Consider the following 21322-nt stretch of genomic DNA (forward strand, 5'->3'; position numbering starts at 1 on the left):
GAAAAAATATGCTAATTATATAGCAAGTACAAAGGAAAAAGTGAGAGTCTTTTCTACTTGCTCATGGTTCCCCACTCCCACTCTCACCGCCCAGGGGAAACAACCATGAGCAGAAAATATGCGTACACCAAATTTCCCTCTTTGTTATCCTCAGTTTTTGCCAAAATGGGGGTCATATTTTCTTATTGTACAACTTTTTGTTGACATTAACAATATACCATACAGATCCTTCCAAATCAATCCATACAAATCTACTTCGTTCTTTTTAACAACTTCATAAAAGTCAGTAGTTTGGATGTGCCATAAATGACTTCGCTGCTCTTTTTTTTTGTGTGTGTGTGTGCATAGTAGAGGAAGCATTTAAGTTGTGTCCTACTTCTGCTATGACAAATAAGGCTTCAGTCAACATGTTTATACATTGTCCGAGTACTTCAGAATCCCAGAAGTGTGATGGCGGGGAACAAAGCACATCTGCCTTTTAAATGTGTTCCAATTACAGAGTAATGTGCAGCCTCTTTTCCGTCTTTAACCACTCGATAGTCTAGATCTTTTTAAATGTTTACCAATTTATGGGTAGAAAAGACGACTTCGTTTTAATTTGTGTTCCCCTGTGCACTGATAAGGCTTAGCAACCTCCCATGCTTTTTTTCTTTTACATATGAACTAGCCCTTTCAAGAAAAGAGTTAAGGGACAAACTCCTGGGGCCTGGAATGTTTGGAGAACAGGGAGAAAGTCTACGAGTCTGGTATTCAGGGGGTAAGGGTGGAAAAGATGGTGGACAAATTGGCAGAGACCAGATTGTAGGCCATGTCTCCTCCCAGGTAAGGAGTCTGGGACCTACCTTAAAAGCAATGGGAGCCAACATAGGCTTTAAAAAAAAAAAAGAAAAGAAAAAAAAAAAAAAAGAAGGGAGGTGGAATGATCAGATTTGTATGTCAGTATGCATGCAGGGGAGAGATTGGAAGGACTAAACTTGGAGGTGGGGGGACGAAGGGAATGGTTAGTCGTGGGGATGAACAACAGAAGCCATGTTCAGGAATGTTACTGACTTTCTTGGTGGCACATTTGACGTCGGATTGATGGCGTGGTGGTGGGACTTGGCCAGACATACATGGGTCAGGCTTTCTGTGGAGTCGTATGAACCTCCTACAGTTTCAACTTGGTGAAGGTGGCATCTGGGCTGTCACCACAGACCATGGTCTCTTCTGGGTCTACTCCTTTGGATGTTGGAAGCAATTCCACTGGGATCTTCTGATTCCAATGGAGTCAGGGGCTTGAGGGGACTTTCTTTTATCCTCTGAGAGCCCCTGAACTAAATCTGTGAAGAGCCATTAACTCAGCCACATATCCATTTTGGGAGCATGGTCCTGGGCATTTAGGAGGTTTAACACTCGGTCTCTACCCTGGAAGAGCTTAGGGTCAAATTGTGGAGAGAAGGGATGTGCCCATGAAACAGAGACATTTGTTTCACAGCTCCAAAAAGACAATGCCCACAAATCCTTGAGGTTTCAGCCTAAGGCAGGCGTGATGGTAGAGTGGGTCTATGTGTCAGTTTCCTTGTTGGGAAAGTGGGATCAGAAGTCCTGCCCAGTAAGGAACAAACCGGATAATGTGAAGGTAGACATTTCACGGTCCTCCAGGGACTCCCTCTTGGGTAATTCCTGTTTGATGCCTTTTGACTGTTAGATGCCTACAACTTAACAGCATGAAGACCAGACTTTTGAGTCTTCTCAAAACAAGACCTACCAAAATCTTTTCTAGTTTTGGAGTGTGGTGCCATGACCCATCCCCTTGTCCAGAGAGCTAGCAGTGTCTTTTCTCTGCCCCCTCACTCTCATCCTCCCACTAATACCTCACACTATGGATCAACTATATAGATATACCACAGATATATATATATATATATATCCCTATTTTTATCACCATCCTGATCCAAGCCTCCCCCATGTTTCAGATTGAAAAATAGAGCAGCCTTCTCAATTGTCTCGGTGCTTCCATTTCTGCCCACCTAAAAATCCATTCTCTATATAGCAACCATGTGATTTCTTTTTTAAAAATATAGAACAGATCATGTCACTCACGTGCTTCAATCCCTTCAATGACTTCCCATTGCAATGAGATAAATAACCCAAGCTTCTTGCCTAAGAGACGCTGTTTGATCTGGCCCCTGATAACCTTTTGGACCTCATCTGGGACCAGTCTCCCTAGCTTGCTGTTTTCACTTCCTCAAATAAATCAAGCTCCTTCCCTGTCCTTTGACCATGTTCTGCCTTCTGTCTGAAACCCTCTTTCACATGTTGGACTCCTGTGTGGGAGCCTCAGCATCCTTAGGGTTACAGGGAGGCATTTCAAGACCATCTTGTTAAGGAGGAGACCCAGTCATTCTTTAATCTCGGCGTCCTGTTTTTCCTTCATATTATTTTCCTTTTTACTGAGGTATAATATGCATACAATAAAGTACCTTAAGCAGAGTAACTTTAAGTGTACAGTTCAATGACTTTTATATATGCATGCATATGCGCACGCTCCTCTCGTTGCACCAGCTCCTTCTCAGCACTCATATGTTTATTGTTACTTATCTGATTTGCAAAGAGAAAAGATTTGATAACACACTATTATGGTAGAATCGCAGAGAAATAGTTACTGACTGCTGGCTGGGTGCATAAATCCTTACAACCCCTTTGGAGGGCAATTTCACAGTATCTATTAAATTTAAAAATGCATGTATCCATTGAGACATCAACTCCTCTTTCAGAAATTGATTCTACAGAGGCACTCTTACGTATGTGTGAAGGTAAGTGCACAAGACATACATTACAGCACTGTTTACGGAGAGGAGATATTGGGAAAACCCTAAGTGTTGCTGCACAGGGAGCAGGTTGTAGAAATTAGAGTTTATTTTGCAAAACCATGTTACGGAAGCTGTAATCAAGATTGTGTACTGTTATGGGAAAATCTTCAAGCTGTAGCAAATGGGAAAAGGCACAAGACAATGAGGCAGGGTGCTCTCATTTGTACAACAGAAGGATATATTTAGCTGTCCATGCTGACACGGACCTGGTTCACCCAAGAAACTGGTAAGCCGTATTCTCTGGGGAGGAGAATTCAGAAACTGGTGTTGCAGGTGGGAGGGAGATGTTTCCTATTTTATCTTTTTTAAATTGTTTGATTCCCCTCCCCCCCCCCCCCCGTGTACATGTAATACCTTTTCAAAAAATAAAATAAAAAAAAGTCTTTGGACTCCAAGGGAAGATGTGTAAGGAGAACAGGCTCCAACAGGCCAGGACAGGGCTGCGAGGACAAGTTGGCCTGATTTGGTCTTCAGAGGCATGGAGGGGACCAGCTGGTGTAGAACTTGGCTTTCAGGCGGGCTTTTTGGGGTGCTCCGGGAGAAAGCAGCTGCCTGCAGCTGCCCATAGCTGCAGCGTAAGCCAGTGGATGTTCAGTTGGTGAATACAGTCAGGGGAATACAGGCTCCCTCTTTCCTCCAGCACCTTGCTGCTCCTTTTCAGCAATTCACCTCACCTCTTGTCTCAGATGGAGGCACAGTGAGTGAGAGGGTAACCAAGTAAACGTCCTTTTTCAGGTTCCTGAGGCTTGTAGTACTAGGTAGACTATATTTTTCCTTCTTCTTCTTTTTTTTTAATAGAGAGAAGTTGTTAAAGCTTTAGAACAAAAACTTGCTCCAACAGGCAACCAGCTGTCCCTCTATGAGGCTTTCAATAATCTTAGCGAAGATCGTGGGTTTGGGAGCGAGCCAGAGATGGATTTGAGTCATAGCACAACCATTTAGCAGCTTTGCATCCCCGGGCACGTCAGAGGACTGCTCTGTGCCTCGCTTTCCTTGTTGAGAAACTGGGATCAGAAGTCCTGCCCAGGTAAGAAACAAACCAGATGATGTCTGTCTGTTTGCTGTGTGAAAGGCAGAGGGCCGTGTGGATGGGGGATTTGAATTTTAGAATGCATTCATTTCCTAGGGCTGCCATAGCAAATTGTAGTACCCTAGGTGGCTTAAGCCAACAGAAATCTGCTCTCTCACAGTTCTGGAGGCCAGAAGTCTGCAGTCGACGGGTCAGCAGAGCTGCACTCTCTCTGGGGGCTCTAGGAGATTATCTTTCATTGTCCCTTCCAGCTTCTGGTGGCTGTGCCATTCCTTGTGGCTGCATCACTCCAATCTCTGCCCCCGTCTCTTCTCTCTGTGCTTTCCTTTCTTATAGGGATACTTGTCACTGGATTTAAGGCCTATTCGGATAAGCCAAGATGATCTCATCTCAAGATGATCCTTTACTTAATGACATGTATAGAGATCCCTTTTCCAAATAAGGTCGCATTCACAGATTCTGGGGAGGTAGGACCGGAGCAAGCTTTTGGGGAGGCCATCATTCAATCCATAGAAGCAAAGAAAGTGGGCATGGAAGCCTCCCAGGTATGTGCCAGGATCCCACAGGACCTGTGTGCCAGGCTTTGGCTGGTTCACAGAGGGTCAGGTTTCACTGTGTCTGAATCACATTGCATGGTCACAATTGCAACCTAAGGACTGACCACTGCTTGTGTCTGTTTTTCTCTCCTGACCTCTGTCTGCCTCCTCTTCTGCCTTCCAGTTAAACCAACAGCAACCTTTCTTCATGGGCCTGGGAGGTGACATCCTGTAAAGGCAAACCATAGATTTAAAGCTTCACACCCATGTGAAAACTGAATAAGGTCTATAGTCTAGTTAAGGCGATTTCACTAATGTCAGTTTTCTGGTTTTGATATTGTATGAAAGTTATACGATGTCACCATTGGGGGAAGCTGGGTTCAAGGAACTCCGCATGCTGTTCCTATTATTATTATAACTTCTGGTAAGTGCATAATCAATTCAAAATGAAAAGTTGAAAACCAAAAAACAAACGAACAAAAAAAAACCCTGAACAACTTCGTAAATACTTGTAACCCCTGCCAGAAAAAAATGACCCCTATTAGAAGGTAGAAGAAGGTAAGCCCTTCAATCTCCTGCCTGGCATGGGCTAAATTAATCCTCACAGGGTAACCTGGGATTCCCATCCCCATGGGCTGTTGGAAAGTGACCTCACCTTGGCCTGGCCACGTTCCCATTGCAGGCCTTCTGGGAGCCTACCCTGGTCAAGTTGTTCCCTTGGAAGGGCGTCCTGCCAGGTCATTCCGAAGCCTCCCTAGGCCAGGGCTGTCCCAGCACCACCCTGCCCCACGGCCCAGGCTGAGCCCTCTGTTGCTGCCACTTGCACATGGCTCTGGCTCCTGTTGGGCCCCTCCCCTGTGATTTCCTGGCAGGCATTACGGCCTCAGTGACCCCCCCCACCCTGAGTCAGATGCTCTGGGCTCTTGGGAGGTGCTCCTCTGGCTTGGAGCCAGCTTGTCCTACCCTGACTCTTTCTTCCTCCTTCTCCTCTTCATCGTGGGGCTGGGTGCTCCCGGCCTGCCTTCCTCCCCTGGCAGACTCCAGCTTCTACTAGTCTGGGCAAGTTGGAGGCTCCTTCCCTGGGCCACTCTTCTGTCTTTCTGTCCTTCCTCTTTACCCCCATGGAGGCTGTCAGTGAGTTAGTTCTACACACAGTGGCCTGGTGGTGTGCTGTCCCAGGGTTATAAATGTGGGTTCTGTGGATAGACTTTGGGGATTCTGGAAACCCCCTGAGCTGTGTATAAAATGTCTGAACATTTTTCTGGGAGAGAAATTGATTCTCAGAAGGGTCCAAGAGCCACAAATAATTAAGAGTCTCTATGGACAAGAAAGGGCTGTAACATAACTGTTAGACATTTTGTTTCCAGCATCAGTCTGCCTGGGCTACAATACTGTTTCTCTTGAGCTAGCTCAGCTGCATGCCTCAGTTTCCTCCCATGTAAAATAAATTAAATGACAGCATCTTCTGCGTCTGGATGTTGTGAGGAGCAAATGAGAAAATCATATCAAGTTCTTGGCACATCCCCAGTAAAAACCCAATAAAGACTATCTGTTATTATTATTACTTACCTTGAGCATATATGACTCACTTCATGCCTACGACAGCCATGTGAGATGGGGATTATTAACTTCCTTTTAAAGACTTCGTTTGCCCAATGTCACATGAACATTAAAACGCAGAACTGGGATTTGCACCCACAGTCTCTTTCCTTTCTGCTGCACTTAGTTGTCATGCGTTGCAAAGAGCATGAGAAGAGGAAATAGGTGCCAGGGCAAGAAAAGTGTTTAATATTTAAAGCCCCTCTAGGTATTGTATTTGCAAAGTCTGTTTTGTTCTGCGTCTGAGGTATATGGTACCTGTATGATATAAAGTACTGTGCTTGCTCACGGTGATTTGACTGGAACAAAATCTGGGAATGGCCGGGCTTCAGAGGAAAGATCAGGTACCACGCTGGAAGCTTTCTTGCCTTTGTAGATGCTATTTCTTCTTCACTTATGGTCCACCTGGTCATCTGTCCAAACCCATTGCAGGCCTCACCTGCTTTGGGAACCCCGTCTCGGACTTTGTAGGTGTTTGTTGTCTGTCAGCATTTCACAAGCTTTTATCTTGTCATGTATGACACTGCATTGAGATTTCTTTATCTCCCGTTCCTGTCTCTTCAGCTGGGGAAGGTCGGTGTCTAATGTATCTTTTTGCCCTGGTGCTCAGCCTGCTGCCTGGAATAGAATAAATGTCTGATGAGTGGGCCGCCCTCTCTCCATTCCTTACTCCCCAATCATTTCCTGCGATGCGCAATCAATGTCCTCAAGGCACTCAAAGCCAGAGATAGGGAAAGGCCCATCCCCTGTGACAATCTGCAAGTTTCCACTGGGCTGTCTGTTAAAGCCCAGAGTTCCCGAGGGCAAAGGAAAGAGTCAAAAGCATCCAGTAGTCAATGAGGTTGTTTTCTTCAGGAACCTATTTGGCATTAGAAATGAATGAACTAAGGTGCAGCAGTGTGAGAGCTGGGTAACTGGCCATTTCCCTTCAGACACTCTGGGTGACAGAAAGGAGCGGTGTTAACATTCCAGGAGCTGCCTGAGGTCTGGGAACACCTGAGCCACACTGCCCAGTGTACAGGCACTGGCCTCCCCTAAGGCCCCTTAGGTCTTCCTTCTCTAAGAGCCTCAGAATTGCCAGGCTGGGACTTGTCAACGCCTAGCCCTTCCAGAAGTGAAGAAGGTACTTATTTGAAAGATGGAAAGATGAGGTTCCAGATGGTTCCAAAGTAGCTGAGAGTGGCCTTAGAATGCTGTATTCTGGGCCCTAATATACAGGTAGGACCTTCCCTACGGGTGCACATGGGAATGCTAACCGGTAGCGGAATCCAGAAAAGGTCTTTTGACTGTGAAGGGTAGGGTTGTTCCATATTCAGTGTTGTTTTCTAACTAACTAAAGTCTGCACCTGAAGGGTCCTCGTCCAAATCTGCACCCATGACTCTTCCCAAATTCCGTTATTAAAGTCTGGCTCGTCTCAGAAAATGCTGGCACTGTCTATCCAGAAACATGGAAGCCAATCTTACCCCGGCTCTCTCTCATCTCCCCAAGTCAAATCCATCTCCAACTTCTGTCTGCTTTACCCGTAAAAGAACTCTTAAATCCATCCTCTGCTCTCTGCCCCTATGGCCACCACTTGAGTCCCTCACCGTCTTTCCTCACAAAACCATTTTCATAGCCCCCCAACTGATTTCTCTCATCAATCCTATCCCTTCATACTTCCCAGACATTAACTATTCAAAAACTGGAGTCAACTTTAAAAAGATGCAAATCTGGTCAACTTACTCCTGTGGTTAAAAATCTTTTAACGCTCTGGAATAATATACCTAAGATTTGTGATTTCATGTCATGGAAATGTTCCTTGGAAAATGGTGTGCAAATATTGAACTCTAATGAATGACATACATGCTGCGATGTTTGGGTAAAGTGTATGGATGATTGCCACTTTACCATGAAATTCATCAAAAAATAAGATGGGTGGATGGATGGAAAGATGGTTGACTTGATGGATAATAACTTATAAATCATATAGGGCAAAAGGTTAATTTTAGGAACGTGGTGCTGGGTATATGGGGATTTGTCGTGTGACTCTCTTTTCAACCTTTTTCCTTTAAAATGTTTCATACGAAAATGTTGGAAAAATGTTCTTTAACAGCTCATGTTATGTCAGGATTAAATCTGAAGTTTTTACCTTGGTCCACGAAACCCTCCCTGACCTCCCTGCCTTCCACTATGGATGCCTCTTGTGCCAATCTGTCTCTGTCACTTCTTGTGCTCCAGACACAGGGCTTATCTTTTGGTTTTAAAACGTAACACCCCCTCTTGTTTTAGAATGTCCACAGCTCTAATCACAATTTTAATATAGTCGATTGTGTAATTATAGGTGGAACTATGTGAAATGTCATTTCTATAGGTGAGATAGTCAAATTTGTTAACAATCTTATAGGACTCAAACAAATGATTGTTTGATAACCATCTACCCTTAGACTCTAAGCCCTGGGAAGTGTAGAACCTAGCACAATGTCTGGCCAATGGTAGATACTCCACATTTTCTTTGGGGAATTAATTACATTGATTAATTAATCGATGGACAGTCAGCCGCCTATATTTTTACCATGTAATTCCTTGACTGAACCTATTCTAAAGCGTTGAGATTGGTGTAAGCATGTAGAATTTCTCACCTTTCTCTGACTTACACCAATTCTTTGTTGTACAGGGGAAGTAAAGAATTCTATCCCCCCAAATCTAGATAGTTCAACAAAGCATGTTGCCTTCCCCAATTCTCTAGCCAACTGGGTCTAAGCTCTAGTTTTGGGTTTTCACAAACGTGGGCAGAGTGGAGCACTGATGTCCGTCAGGGTTCAGGCAATTCTCAGAGCACGTCTCACCACGTGAGGGAGATGTGTGTTTGATTGAATCCCAGATGGGCCACGTTTAATAGCTGTTAATGAGCAAAGTGTTACCTCTCTGATTCCCAGTTTCCCCATGGTTAAATTTACATAGTCAGGTCCACTTTCAAGAATTGTTATGATTAGATTAAGGAATATGTGAAGAGCCAGCATAATAGATGCTTTATAAGTTTTAATTTCCTTGTGACCCTCATCTATTGACTGTAGTCATGAACAGGTAAGAAGGCAGCTTTACCCTTGAGGGTGTGTGTGGGGGGCAGGGGTCCATAGTTAAAGATGCAGTTCTAATCCCAGGAACCTGTGAAAATGTTACTTTACATGGCAAACAAAATAAGGATTCAGATGTAAGTAAGGTTTCTCATCAGCTGACCTTGAGATGGGAAGATTATCCTGGATTATCTAGGTGAGCCCAATATTATCACATGAGCACTTAAAAATGGAGACGTTTTCCTGGCTGTGGTCAGGAAGAGATGCGACAATGGAAGAAAGGTTAGAGAAATGTGACATAGCAGCTGGTTTTGATGATGGGGGGAGTAGCCCATGAGTCAGGGAATGTGGGCAGACTCTAGAAGTTAGAAAAGAGAAGGAAATGTGTCCTCTCGTAGAGCCTCCAAAGTGGAGTGCAGCCCAGCTGACACCTTGATTTTAGCTCAGTGAGAACTGTGTCAGACTTCTAATCTATAGACCTATAAGATATTAAGCTTATGTTTCCTTCCCTCCCCTCCCTCCCCTCCCTCCCTCCCCTCCCCCCTCCCCTCCCCTCCCCTCCCCTCCCCTCCCTCCCCTCCCCTCCCTCCCCTCCCCTGCCCTCCCCTGCCCTCCCTCCCTCCCTCCCTCCCTCCCTCCCCTCCCCTCCCTTCCCCTCCCCTCCCCTTCTCTCTCCTCTCCTTTACACCCCCTTCTTTCTCCTCCTCCTCCTTTTTTGTAGGTTGTACTCTGCTGAGCCCTAGGGAGTATGTCACATGGTGATCATGGTTCCTAACAGACGATGAGCTAACAGAGTTCATTTGGGGCAGCTTTATGGTTTCTGCAGACCTAGAAGGCAGCCTTTCATCATAGCTTCTGTCTCTCACTCATTGGCCAATCCAAGCACATGAGTCAATTTCTCCTCCATTTGCCAGCAGGTAAGGAGAGGGTGGGGAAGGTAGCTACTGGCTAGACTTCAGGTAGCAGCAAAGTCAGCCATTGGCTACAGTTGTTCCTCATTGGTTGGAATTTTACTTGGGCAGAGAATTAGAAAGTAGATATTCGACCTTATTCAAAGAAGAGTAAGGCATCGGTGAACAATGTGTGTCTATTCTTTGATTTCCATTGAGGTATCTCCCTGATCTTTCATTGGCCTGACAACTGGGCCCATTGCCTTTGTTATAAAAGCCGCAAACCCCAGACCTCATAAGGAAAATGGTCGTGTAGACAAGACAGCTTAGAAGTTTATGGTGACAAATGACAAGCCCTAAACATTGGAACTAGGCCTTATAAACCACCACAGTTGTCCCATGCCTGACAGTAGGCTTGAGACTAAGCATTCATCACCTCGTTTCATTGTCACAATTCTTGCCTGAGATAAGAATTATAGTTTCTCTGTTACAGACAAGGAAACTGAGGCTCAAGAAAGTGAAGAAAGTCAGCTTATTATCACGTACACAATCCAAGGGAAAGGTGGGATTGGAACTCAAGTCTTTATGACCAGAAAAACAAATAATGGATTTTTGTTCCCCTTTTGGGCCTTCCTGTAGTCAATAAACACCACTGCTCTTTATGAGATGCATTTCTTTCTTGGTTGCCAATCTAATAATGAATAAATAATAGATCGCTACTAGAAAGCCTGATTCCTAGGCTACACGCAGGTAAATGTCCCATTGGCCTCAGTAGCAGTTAACTTCAATGAGAGGTTGCCTGATTAATAATAATAATACCACCACCTGATATTTCGAGATGGCCATTCTCCAAGGAGTCCAAAGTGCTTTGTAGACATGATCTAATCCAGTCTTGCTGTGTTACTGAAAGTCGGGTCTGGATCTCTGACGTCTCCGCCTTTTCCTAGAGAGGGCTCGTGTTCACAGAGGGCTCGGTCTTGGCACTCATCACACAGAGGGTGGGGCATCCTCTCCTGGTGGTCCATCAGTGACTTGTTCAGCCTCATATGACTTTGCTGTCCATGGAAATGAGGCCAGGTCTGTCATCATGGATTCTGCTTTCCATGAACCTTTGGCATAGCTCAGACCACAGGAGCTGGGCAGACTGCTTTATATGAATTTTCAAGGCTTTGCAAAGGGTTTATCTGGACTCGCTTCCAGGCAGAGGCATCTATGAATTGTTCACCATCTTCATTGCCGTTGTATTTGTCTATGCCTCCTTCTCCCTTCCTTTTCTCCTTTCTCCTGCTTCTTCTACTTCCTCAACACAAATTCTCACGCAGTGATAGCTATATTGCCGGTCCTGTTCTAGGCATTTTACAGGAACTGCTTGACTTACTCTTCACAATTGCTACCAATTGGTAGTTATTATTCCCAGACCCATTTTACAGAGTAGAAAACTGAGGCTCTGAGTGAATAAATAACTTATTCCATTCTGATTGTTGACAGTATAAATGGTCTCAGATCAACTTGAGAAACTGAGGCTTTACCATCCAGCACAGAGCACGGCATATGTGAGACACCCAGTGAATAGATGTTTATTAGAATGACAGAATAACTATCATTATTATTAAGTACAGGCACATTATACATCATAATTGCTAATCCTCACACCGATTCTCTGAAGTAGCTATTTGTAACTCCATTTTATTAAAAATGAACTAAGTCTCAGAAAAGCAAATAATCTTTCAAGTTCACACAGTGTAAAAAAAAATGTGGTAGTGTTGTATTTTAACTCCCATCCTTTCAGATTCCAAGATCTCTACACTTAATCCATAAACTCATTTATATCAATGAGGGATTGAAGAATGGCTGGCTGGCTGGCTGGCTGGCTGGATGGATGGATGGATGGATGGATGGATGGAAGTGAGAAGAGTGGATGGGGCCAGGATTTTCCTCCTATGCTTTTCTGTCTCAGATGCTAAATTCCACATGGCAAAAGAATGCTAGTGATAAAAAATACATGTGCAGCAGTCCAAAACCTTCAGGGGCTTATGTGACTTGACATGGAGTTGTTTGCCCACAGGAGACTTACACTGTAAAACAAGACATTTCAAGAGTGAAATAATTGCTGGCTCATGGAACTCAGATCCAAGATCTGCTGACCTAACGAGTATCGATGGGAAAGCTGGGCTCATGGATGGGGACAATACATGATTACCCCAGGTTGAAGAAGAGGAGAATGCCAAGGGTCTGCCTTGCATTGTAAAATATCTCAGCAACTTTAAGGTATGAGATTTTGAACGGTTCAATCTGGAGTAGAAGAAGCTAAGGAAATTGTGAAACACATGAGTGTTGGTGCCAGGACATCAGGAATATGCCACCAATAGCTTAGAAATGGCACACTTGTTTAAAGGGAGAAGGTGGAGTTAATAGGGCCAGGGAACCTGGGAGCTAGGATCTCCCTGCTTCAATGGGATCCATGGAAGAGTCCCAGTTACTGGCCTGAAAGAGTGATGGGAAGAAATACTCTGGCTTCTCCCTTCCTCCTCTCCTTTAATCTCCCACTAGTATTTCTGATTAGGATTGATGAACCCTCATCAGAAGCCAGTTTTGAGGGATTTCAGGGATGTAATTTGCAGGACTCAACACTGTACAATATAGAGCTGAGCAGAGGAAGCATGGGGAATGGATCTGAGACCAAACAGATAAATGACTGACATTCCAGGTGTCCTGTAACACATGGATTTCTCAGCCTAGAGTGAGGAGTCTGGACCAGATGGACTCTTAGTTTCCATCTGCTACCCCAGAAGTTAGAGACCCTGAAAAGAAAGTAGATTTTAGTGGGATTTAGTCACAATTCAAGGAGAAGGAAGCCCCCATTGAGATGAGCATCTTTCACAGCACGTCCCTTGATGGCCAGGGTCCAGCCTCCTTTGGTTGAATGCTTTTTGGCAGCGGGTCGCCAGGGACTAGCTCACCTGGAGGCAGAAGCCGTGGGAATCAGGCTGCTCCAAGGAGCTTGGCTGCCCCTATATCACCACCACCATTCAGTGACATGGTGATTGCAATTCCAAAGTGGATAAAAAATTTCTTGGGATTAAAAGGACAAGTTTGAAAATGCTTTTGACAAGAGAAATAAATACACAAGGAGCTTCATAAATAAAACTCCTGCTTCTCTGCTGTAGACGTTGCCGTTGCAGTGGCCTGAACAAGGTAGGATTGCACCAGGAACTTCCATCTTTTTACCATTCTGATCTTGCTGAGGACAGGAAGAGCTGGATGGAGAGAACAACCTGCACCCCTCTCTGCCCAGGTGTTCACAGAGGCCCAGACGTCAGGGTACCTTTGCTCACTAAAATAATTTTACTCATTTGTGCAATTTTCTCCATGGAATGAAGTGGTAAATACTTCTTCCTTGTTCCCTCCCTCCCTCTCTCCTTCCCTCCTTCCTTCTTCTCTTCTTCCTTCTTTCCTTCCTTCATCAATTAAGGATACCCACTATACCAGTCATGTATTGCTACATGGCAAACTACAGCAAAACTAGTGGCTTAAAACAAGAGAAATTATTTATTTTGTTTGTGGATCAGCAAGTGGGGCATCTCTTGGTGGGTCAGCTCATCTGGGGCTGGAGGATTCTAAGATGGCACACTCACAGGACTGGGCATTGTTGCCATTGCTCACCGGGTGCTCTCTGCTGGGGGACTCAGTTCTCTCCAAGTGGATTCCCTGGACTTTTTCAGAACAGGGTGGTGGGGTTCCAAGAGTGTTCCAACAGACCCAGGTGGAAGCTGGATCAAAGGCTTCTTAGAACATTACAGAAGCCCAGAATCTCGTGACTACAGCATTCTCTTGGTCAGGCGAATTTGCGGCTTTCTTGAATCTTCCATCCCCAGCTTATGGGAAGTGGACATGTGGTGTGAGTGACTTCACAATAACGGAGCAATGGCAGACCTTCCAGACTCCATATAACTTGGAGTAGAGTGCTAAGTTCCTGGGGTTAGCAGCAGAATTCTGGCTGGAGCAGGGATCTGGGAGGACCCTAATATGAATCAAGGATGGAGAATTCATATCCAGCTGACCTGTGTTTGAATCTCAGCTCTGACAATTTGTAGCTGAGTCATTTTAGGCATGCTACTCAACTTATACAGGCCTCAGTTTCCTCAATTATAACCTGGAAATAATCCTATCAAACTTTATTGCTTTGTGACCAGTAAAGATGGTAACCAAGAAAAAAAAAAAAGAGGGGTCACTTATTAAAGTGCTTGACTTATAGTGGGCAGTCAATAAATGGAAGCTGTCTTTTTATTTGGGTAGTAAAACATTTTCCGGAAATCTTTTGAGATCCATTGAATCAGAGCTCATTATTTATTTTTGTCATTGCTCTTTTGCTTCTCTGTTTTTTTTTTTGTAACTCAGTTTTTTCTTATTACAAGAGCAATACATGTACACTTTAAATATTTAGAAGGCAACTATAAACAAAATAAAAATCACCTGTGATAATAGTCAGGTATGTGCTTCAGATATATATCAATTTGCTGTTGCCAGAAAAATGTGACACCCCAAGTCTCAGGCCTTAATCTGAGCCCCCGATAGAGGCTAAATTTGTCTGGGCAGCTCTGCTCTGCTCCCTGGGACTCTCATTCTCCTGGGAACAAGAGCCAGTCCAGTTATATTGTTCTCATGGAGGTGAGCAGAAATGTGAGACAAGTGGGAATCTACGAGGCTCTTATGACCTTGAGTTGGCCCTGGCACGCTCACCTCTTCACCCTATTGTATTGGCCAAAGCAACTCACCTGGCTGAACCAAAAATCTAGGGATGGAGTGTAGATTCAGAAAGGAGTCAAAAATTGGGGCCAGTACTGCAATTTATAATATCATAAGATATCATTTTGTTTTGAAAAAATTGGCTCAAATTGCACATGCTTTTTTTTTCTTGGTTACTAGCTTTTTTTCACTTAATATACTGCAGAAAAATAGTCCCATGTAATACAATAGTCTTCTGCACGAGCATTTGTATGGATTGTACCTTTATTCCATTGAATGGATGTTCTGCAATTTGTTTAGTCGGTTTCCTAGTATTGGCCATTTAGGGTGTTCCTAGATTTCTAGTCTTCTGATAATTGTAGCTCTTGATTTATGTGCATCCATGTTCATATTCTATATTGTTAGCTCAAAATTGTATGTAAAAATACAAGGTTCCAATATATATTGCCCAAAAGAGCAATACCAAACTTATATGCTCTTACCAGCACCTACTTCCTTAAATTCTCACTTACTTTGGGTGTAGTCATTTGTATGTATGTATCCCGGGGTGCCAAAAAAATGTATGCACATGACTTGTATTTTTCTTTTGTTATCGGTATATATTGAGTATTATGCTTTTAATACCGTTTTTTCCTTTCTTAAAATGTGTATACATTGTTTTTGGCACCCTCTGTACGTTACAAAGTAAGCTTTTATTTTGTGATATTGGTACAAGAAATTCCTGTATACGTTTTATACAGAAATTCCTGTATACATTTTATACAGATTTGCCAATGTTTCCATTTTTCTCATTTGTTTTACATATATGTATATGTAAACATTATATATGCATGTCTCTCTTTCTATACACACACACGTCTCTCTCTCTCTCTCTCTCTCTCTCTCTCTCTCTCTCTCTCTCTCCTTCTCCGTCTCATTCTCTTGTTCCAGCTCTAGCTCTGTATATGATTTTTCCCCCTGAATCATATCAGAGTAAGTTTGGAAACATTGATGCCCCTTCACTAAATAATTCAGTGTGTATTTCCTAAGGAAAAAGACAGCCTCATGTACAACCACACTGTGATTATCAAAATCAAGAAATTTAATATTGGTACAATGCTATTATCCAATCCACAGTCCACCCATATTCCTATTTCATCAATTGTCTAATAATGTATTTTTATTTAGCTATTTAGTTTTTCCCAACCCAGGATTTAATCCTGTATCACTTACTGTATTAGTTGTCATAGCTTTAGTTGTCTTCAATCTAGAACGATTTTTTTCGTGTTTTTTTTTTGTGTTTTTTTTTTTTTTTTTTAGTTTTGATATTAATGAAGAGTTCAAGACAGTTATTTTGTAGAATGCCCATCAACTTGGATTTGTCTGATGTTTCTTCATAATTGGATTCAGGTTATACGGTTTGGTAGGAAAACCAAATAATTAATGTGTGTCCTTCTTGGAACACCATATCAGGACGCACATACTGTTCATTTGTTCATTTTTAAAGATATTTGATCATTTAGTTCAGGGGATGTCTGCTGAGTTTCTCCACCATAAAGTACTGGTTTTCCATTTGGACTCTCTCCGTAGGTAAATACTTTGAGATTATGCAAATCCACTGTTCTACATCAAACATTCATTCAACCACTAATTCTAGCATCCATTGATGATTGTCTGTTTGCCATTATTCCTTCCGCATGTACTAGTTGGTGATATTCTGTGAAGAGCTTTCTCTTCTCTGGTGCGTATGTATGTTTGTATGTATATATTTACATTACCACAGACTCATAGATTCCTATTTTATTTACTGGATCACAATCCAGTTTTGATTCTCAAATTGTCCCAGATGTCTCCAGGGACAGTCCCTTCAAGCTGGCTTCTGTGTCCTGGTGATACCTCCCCATCATTCTTTGGACATTTTCTTCTTTTCTGACACAATGTGATATTCCAAGCTTGTCTTCCACTTTCTCTCCCTTGTCCTTGGAATTTGCCTTTTTTTCCCCCAAGGAGTCCTCGTTCCTTTTAGTGGGGCATGGTATTTAGAAGCCAAAATCTGAATGCTACGAGTGTATTATTACTTCTAGACCCTCTCACTGTACACATATTGTCCTTTCCATTTTTATTGTGTAAACGTCTATGACAGTGAGGAACGTGGCTCCCAGTATTCCGGTATATGTGGAAAAGATATTTTGTTTCTAAGTGAGGTTTACTATTTTGTCTTTGCTTTTTACATTTTATTTTTTAAAAAATGGTTCGTCTATTTTATCAGTTGAAATGTTTGCTTTTTCCTTTTTGATTTGGAATTGCTCATTATATGTTAAGAGTATCAAATGCTTTTCTGTTAGATGGAGAAATTCAAAAGTGTTTCTTCCAAGTTTGCCGTTTCTTTTTGAATTTTCATTCTACTTTTGTTTCCCAGAGAGAATCAGGTCTTCTTTTTCTTTTTTAGACCTCCATACACAGAACTGATTAATCAGGAGCCTTAGTTCTGACACACTGTTTTGTTGCCCATATAAGGCTTTTGTACAAATATATCCCATTTATAAAGATATTTATTTATAAAGAAATTTATTATAAGGAATCGTCTCACATGGCTATGGAGACTGACAAGTCTCAGGTTGGCCAGCTGAAGACCCAGGAGAGCTGATGATGTGATTCTAGGAGCAGACCAATGTCTCAGCTCAGAAGCAGTCAGGCAGAGAGAAAGAATTTTTCCTATTCAGCCTTTGTTCTATTCGTGCCTTCAGCCGATTGGATGAGGCTCACCCACATCGGGGAGGGCAATCTGCTTTACTCAGTCTACCAATTTAAATGTTCGTATCATCCTGAAACGCCCTCAAAGACACACCCCAAAATAATATTTAACCAAATGTCTTGGCACCACTGGCCCAGTAAAGCTGACACATAAAATTAACAATTACTCCCTCCTTTTATTCGGTTGTTTTGTTGTGTGTGTTTTTATTTTTATTTTTTAGTTAGTTGTTTTTAGTGATGCAGTAAACATGTGTGAACTAGCTTCCAAAATTCAGTTAGTCTCTTGACACGAAGCAACATAAAAACATGGTTGGGTCTCATCTCCCAATCTGTCCCCATGTCTCCTCTACTTGGTGGTCACCATCATCCAGAATCCCTATTTATTTACTTTTTAAATGAAAGTGGGCTTGTAGTATTAAAAGGTAAGTTTTCAAAATTTTGTGGATTGTGATTTCATGAAAAGGGTACATAATCTTTTTTTAAGACAATTATTATTAGTTTATCATATCTATACAATAAAGTACAGAAAGTATTAAGTATACGCCTCAATGGATTTTTAGTGGAGAACAAGTTTTTACTCATGTAAACACCCATGTGACTATCTCTTATTCCAAAATGTAGAACTTTTTCAATCTCCTAAAGGACTTGTTAGCAATCTTTTGGTACCTTTTTTCATTGAATATCATTTTGATAAAATGTACCCACATGGTTGCGTGTCATATTATTGTTCTCATTTACTTTGACTATTTTATGCTATTCCATTGTATGAATATACTATTTTTAATGATCCACTTTATCACTGATGAGTGTTTGAGTGGTTTCCAGGTTTTTGCTATTGTGGTCAGTAGAGTTCTGAATATTCTTGGCTGATATAGACATATAATTACATCTATGAGTGGAATTGCTAGACCATACACTGTATAAATACTTATCATTAGAAGACACTACTCAATTATTTTCCAAAGTGATAATACCATGTTACACTCCACCAGAAGTGTGTAAGAGATTCCATAGATCTAAATCTATTCCAAAACTTAGCATTGTAAACTTTCAGTTTCTATCAATTGAATAGGTATAAAATTATGGATTATAGTTGACTTGATTTGTATTTTCCTGATCAGTAATACTGTCTTACATCTTGCCAAAGGTTTATAGATCATTCATGAGTCTTCTGTGAAATGCCTGTTCATGTGTTTTGCCCATTTTTTATTACTTTACTCGTGATTTTATTTTTGATTTGTAGGATAGTCTTGGATTTTTCATAAAATAAATTCTATCCATCTTTTCCTGTGTGCTTTCTGCTTTTGCTTTCCAATTTAGCAATGTTTCTCCACCCTACAATTATTTAAATATTTATCTGTACTATTTCTTGCAGGGCTTCCTCATTTTCTCCCTGCTGTTTCCATCACTAGTTGGCCCCACCTAAGCCACATTCCTGAGCTGAAGTTCGGCAGAGTGGGACGTGGGATTTTGCACTGCATAATCAGATACCTAGGCCTCTCTGGGTCTCCACCCTGGCCCCTTTCAGGCTCCACCCAAGTTTGGCTGTGTCTGGGCCCAGGGAACTGCCTGGGGCGACCTGGTCTAGTTCCAGCAGATGAGTGATTTTCATTTCCAAGAAACTGAGGAATATAACATTTACTGGATACTCTGGAAGATTGAGCTAAACTGCTTGTACAAGTGAAGATACTGAGGTTCTAAGAGGTGATGTAATTTGTCCAAAATTTCACAGCCAGAAGTATGATAAAGGCGTGGAGATACCAAATGTTTCCTTTGATCAAATGGATCCACGTTTGAAAATTTTGCATTGGATTTAGTGAACATGCGTTCATTCATTCAATTCTCCTGCCTCCGAGTCCAACATCTAATGAAAGGAGGCCCACACAACAGTTCAAGTAGTCTCTCTGTTCTCATCCCACTCCCCTCTGCTCTTCACACAACACGCAGAGGAAAACTTTCATTGAAGCCAGCTCATGTCTCTCTGTGGCTTCAAATGTGTCAATTGCTCCCCTTTGCACTTGCATTAAAATCTACTTTCCTTATCATGCCCTGTGTGGTTGGTACCTACTGGCCTTCCCTCTTCGCCTCCCACCTTCCTTCTTGCTCACTCCTGTAGCCATGCAGGCCCCTTCCTGTTCTTCGAATGCGCTGAGCTCTTTCCATCTAAAAGGCCTTTGCTCCTGCTATTTCTTTTACTGAGAATGCTTCTCTCCCGGTGCTTTGCATGACCACCTTCTCATCCTTTAGTTCCTGCGTTAGCTTAAATGTCACCTCCTGTCTTTCTTACACCCATCCGTCTCCTTTATAGTATACCACAGCGCTTTGTTTCGGTCCTTACTAGAGCGTATTACAATGTGTAATTCTGTTGTTTATTTGCTTTTTTACTACTTCTCCCAGGGTCCTTCTTCCAGTGGATTGCACATGACAAAAGCCTGTCTCATTTATCTGTATCCTCAGGGGCTGGACCAGCACCTGGCACCCCATTCAATCAATATTTGTTGAACCAATGAATGAATCCAGTGGGTACTCAATGATTAGTGGTTTTCATTGCCTTGTTTCCTCTAAGCAGCAGTCGCCATTCACACACACACAGTGGCACACACAACCTGAAAGAACTCGAATAGGACAATGGAAATAACAGCTTGGTGCATGTATCTAGTAGGTATCAGAAAAACTGGCTAAACCAGTTGGCTTAGCTACTGTTTTGTTTTATTTTGTTTAACTTTAACAAGTTCCTTGGCCTCTGAGCTTCTTCTTGCCTGGGTGTACATATTCACGGGGTAGGGGAGTTTACATTAATGATGATATATTAAGGCATATTAACATAATGAGCACTTTAATTCGATAAGTCCCTACCAAAAGGATACTTAATAGGCTATGACAGCAAAAATGATACTTGGAGAGATTTCCGTGCCCTTTGAAAGGGAATAGGAACCAACCAGGTAAACTTTTCAAATCCTTTTTGTTTATGAAGCCCTTTCTCCATACCTGGTGCTCAGTGAAGTGGAGAAGGAAGAATTCTCATGGCTCCTGCGTGCTGAATGAGGAAGCAGACACCGAATTGTTAATTCTCAGGAAGAGTGCTAAGCAAAACTGGGATTTCCCATCCTAATTTGGATTAAGAGATGTCTTTTCAACAATAGCCTCATTCTACGTTCCTGACCCAGTCTGGCTGCAAGTTCCAGAGGTTAGTGGCTGCTTTTCAAAGGCTTTTGCTTCTTAAGAATCAGGAGTGAGGAAGCCTATATCTTTCTTTTGGTGGCAGCTGAAGAAGTTCGTGCTCCAAAGAATGGGGAATAGTCGATATTTAGGGATAATTAGGCAATTGCATTATATTTGAAGAAAGAGAGAAGTTAGTCTTTCTTCCCCTATTTCTCTCCCTCTCTCTCTCCTTCCCTCCCTTTCTCTTTTCCTTCCTCCTTTTCTCTCGCCTTTCCTCTCATTTTTCCTTCTTTCCTTTTCTTCTTCCTTCCTTCTATCCTTCCTTCCACCAACTCCATGCCTGGGACTGTGGTTGGGTTAGAGATACATGATGAAATGTCTTACCTCTCAGGTGTTCAGAAATTAGTAGTGGAGAAAAACAACTAGAGCATTATAGTACAAGATGACAAAAACTATACAGCGGGACAAGCACAGGCTTCAAGGAACATAAACAGCGGTGTGGTGATAAATGTTTAACAGCCGGGGCTCTAGGTTGGGAGAAGACCTGGATTTGTAGCATTTGCCGATTTCCACCGTGTAAATACTCCCACCTTGGTAGATTTCAAGCTACCCACCTGCTGTTACTACACATGGAGTTGGGAACAGGTGAACACACCCTGTTCTCTAGTAGGAGCTGGCTCAGCACATCCCAGAGAATGGCACCTCATTTGGTCCATGCAG

General features: G+C 42.5%; 2 long non-coding RNA genes across 10 annotated transcripts in view; one reads left to right on the plus strand and one right to left on the minus strand.

Moving 5' to 3' along the window:
* Positions 1–2385: 2385 nt before the first annotated feature.
* Positions 2386–21322, plus strand: part of LOC109456686 (uncharacterized) — a 97949-nt gene continuing 79012 nt past the window's right edge. For 6 of the 9 annotated variants that reach the window (XR_012491189.1, XR_012491194.1, XR_012491190.1 and 3 more), the window contains exons 1-3: positions 2386–3879; positions 9793–9988; positions 20415–20627. This is a non-coding gene — a long non-coding RNA (uncharacterized LOC109456686). The remainder of the gene's footprint in view (positions 3880–9792; positions 9989–20414; positions 20628–21322) is intronic. The other 3 variants (XR_012491195.1, XR_012491196.1, XR_012491191.1) reach the window with 2 other exon arrangements.
* On the minus strand, positions 2877–5344 carry LOC141568156 (uncharacterized). Its single transcript, XR_012491197.1, has 2 exons — positions 5074–5344; positions 2877–4647 (listed from the first exon to the last, which is right to left on the minus strand). It is a non-coding gene; the product is annotated as an uncharacterized LOC141568156 (long non-coding RNA).

The sequence above is a fragment of the Rhinolophus sinicus genome, linkage group LG13 (genome assembly GCF_036562045.2).
Source record: "Rhinolophus sinicus isolate RSC01 linkage group LG13, ASM3656204v1, whole genome shotgun sequence".
Lineage (NCBI taxonomy): Eukaryota > Metazoa > Chordata > Mammalia > Chiroptera > Rhinolophidae > Rhinolophus > Rhinolophus sinicus.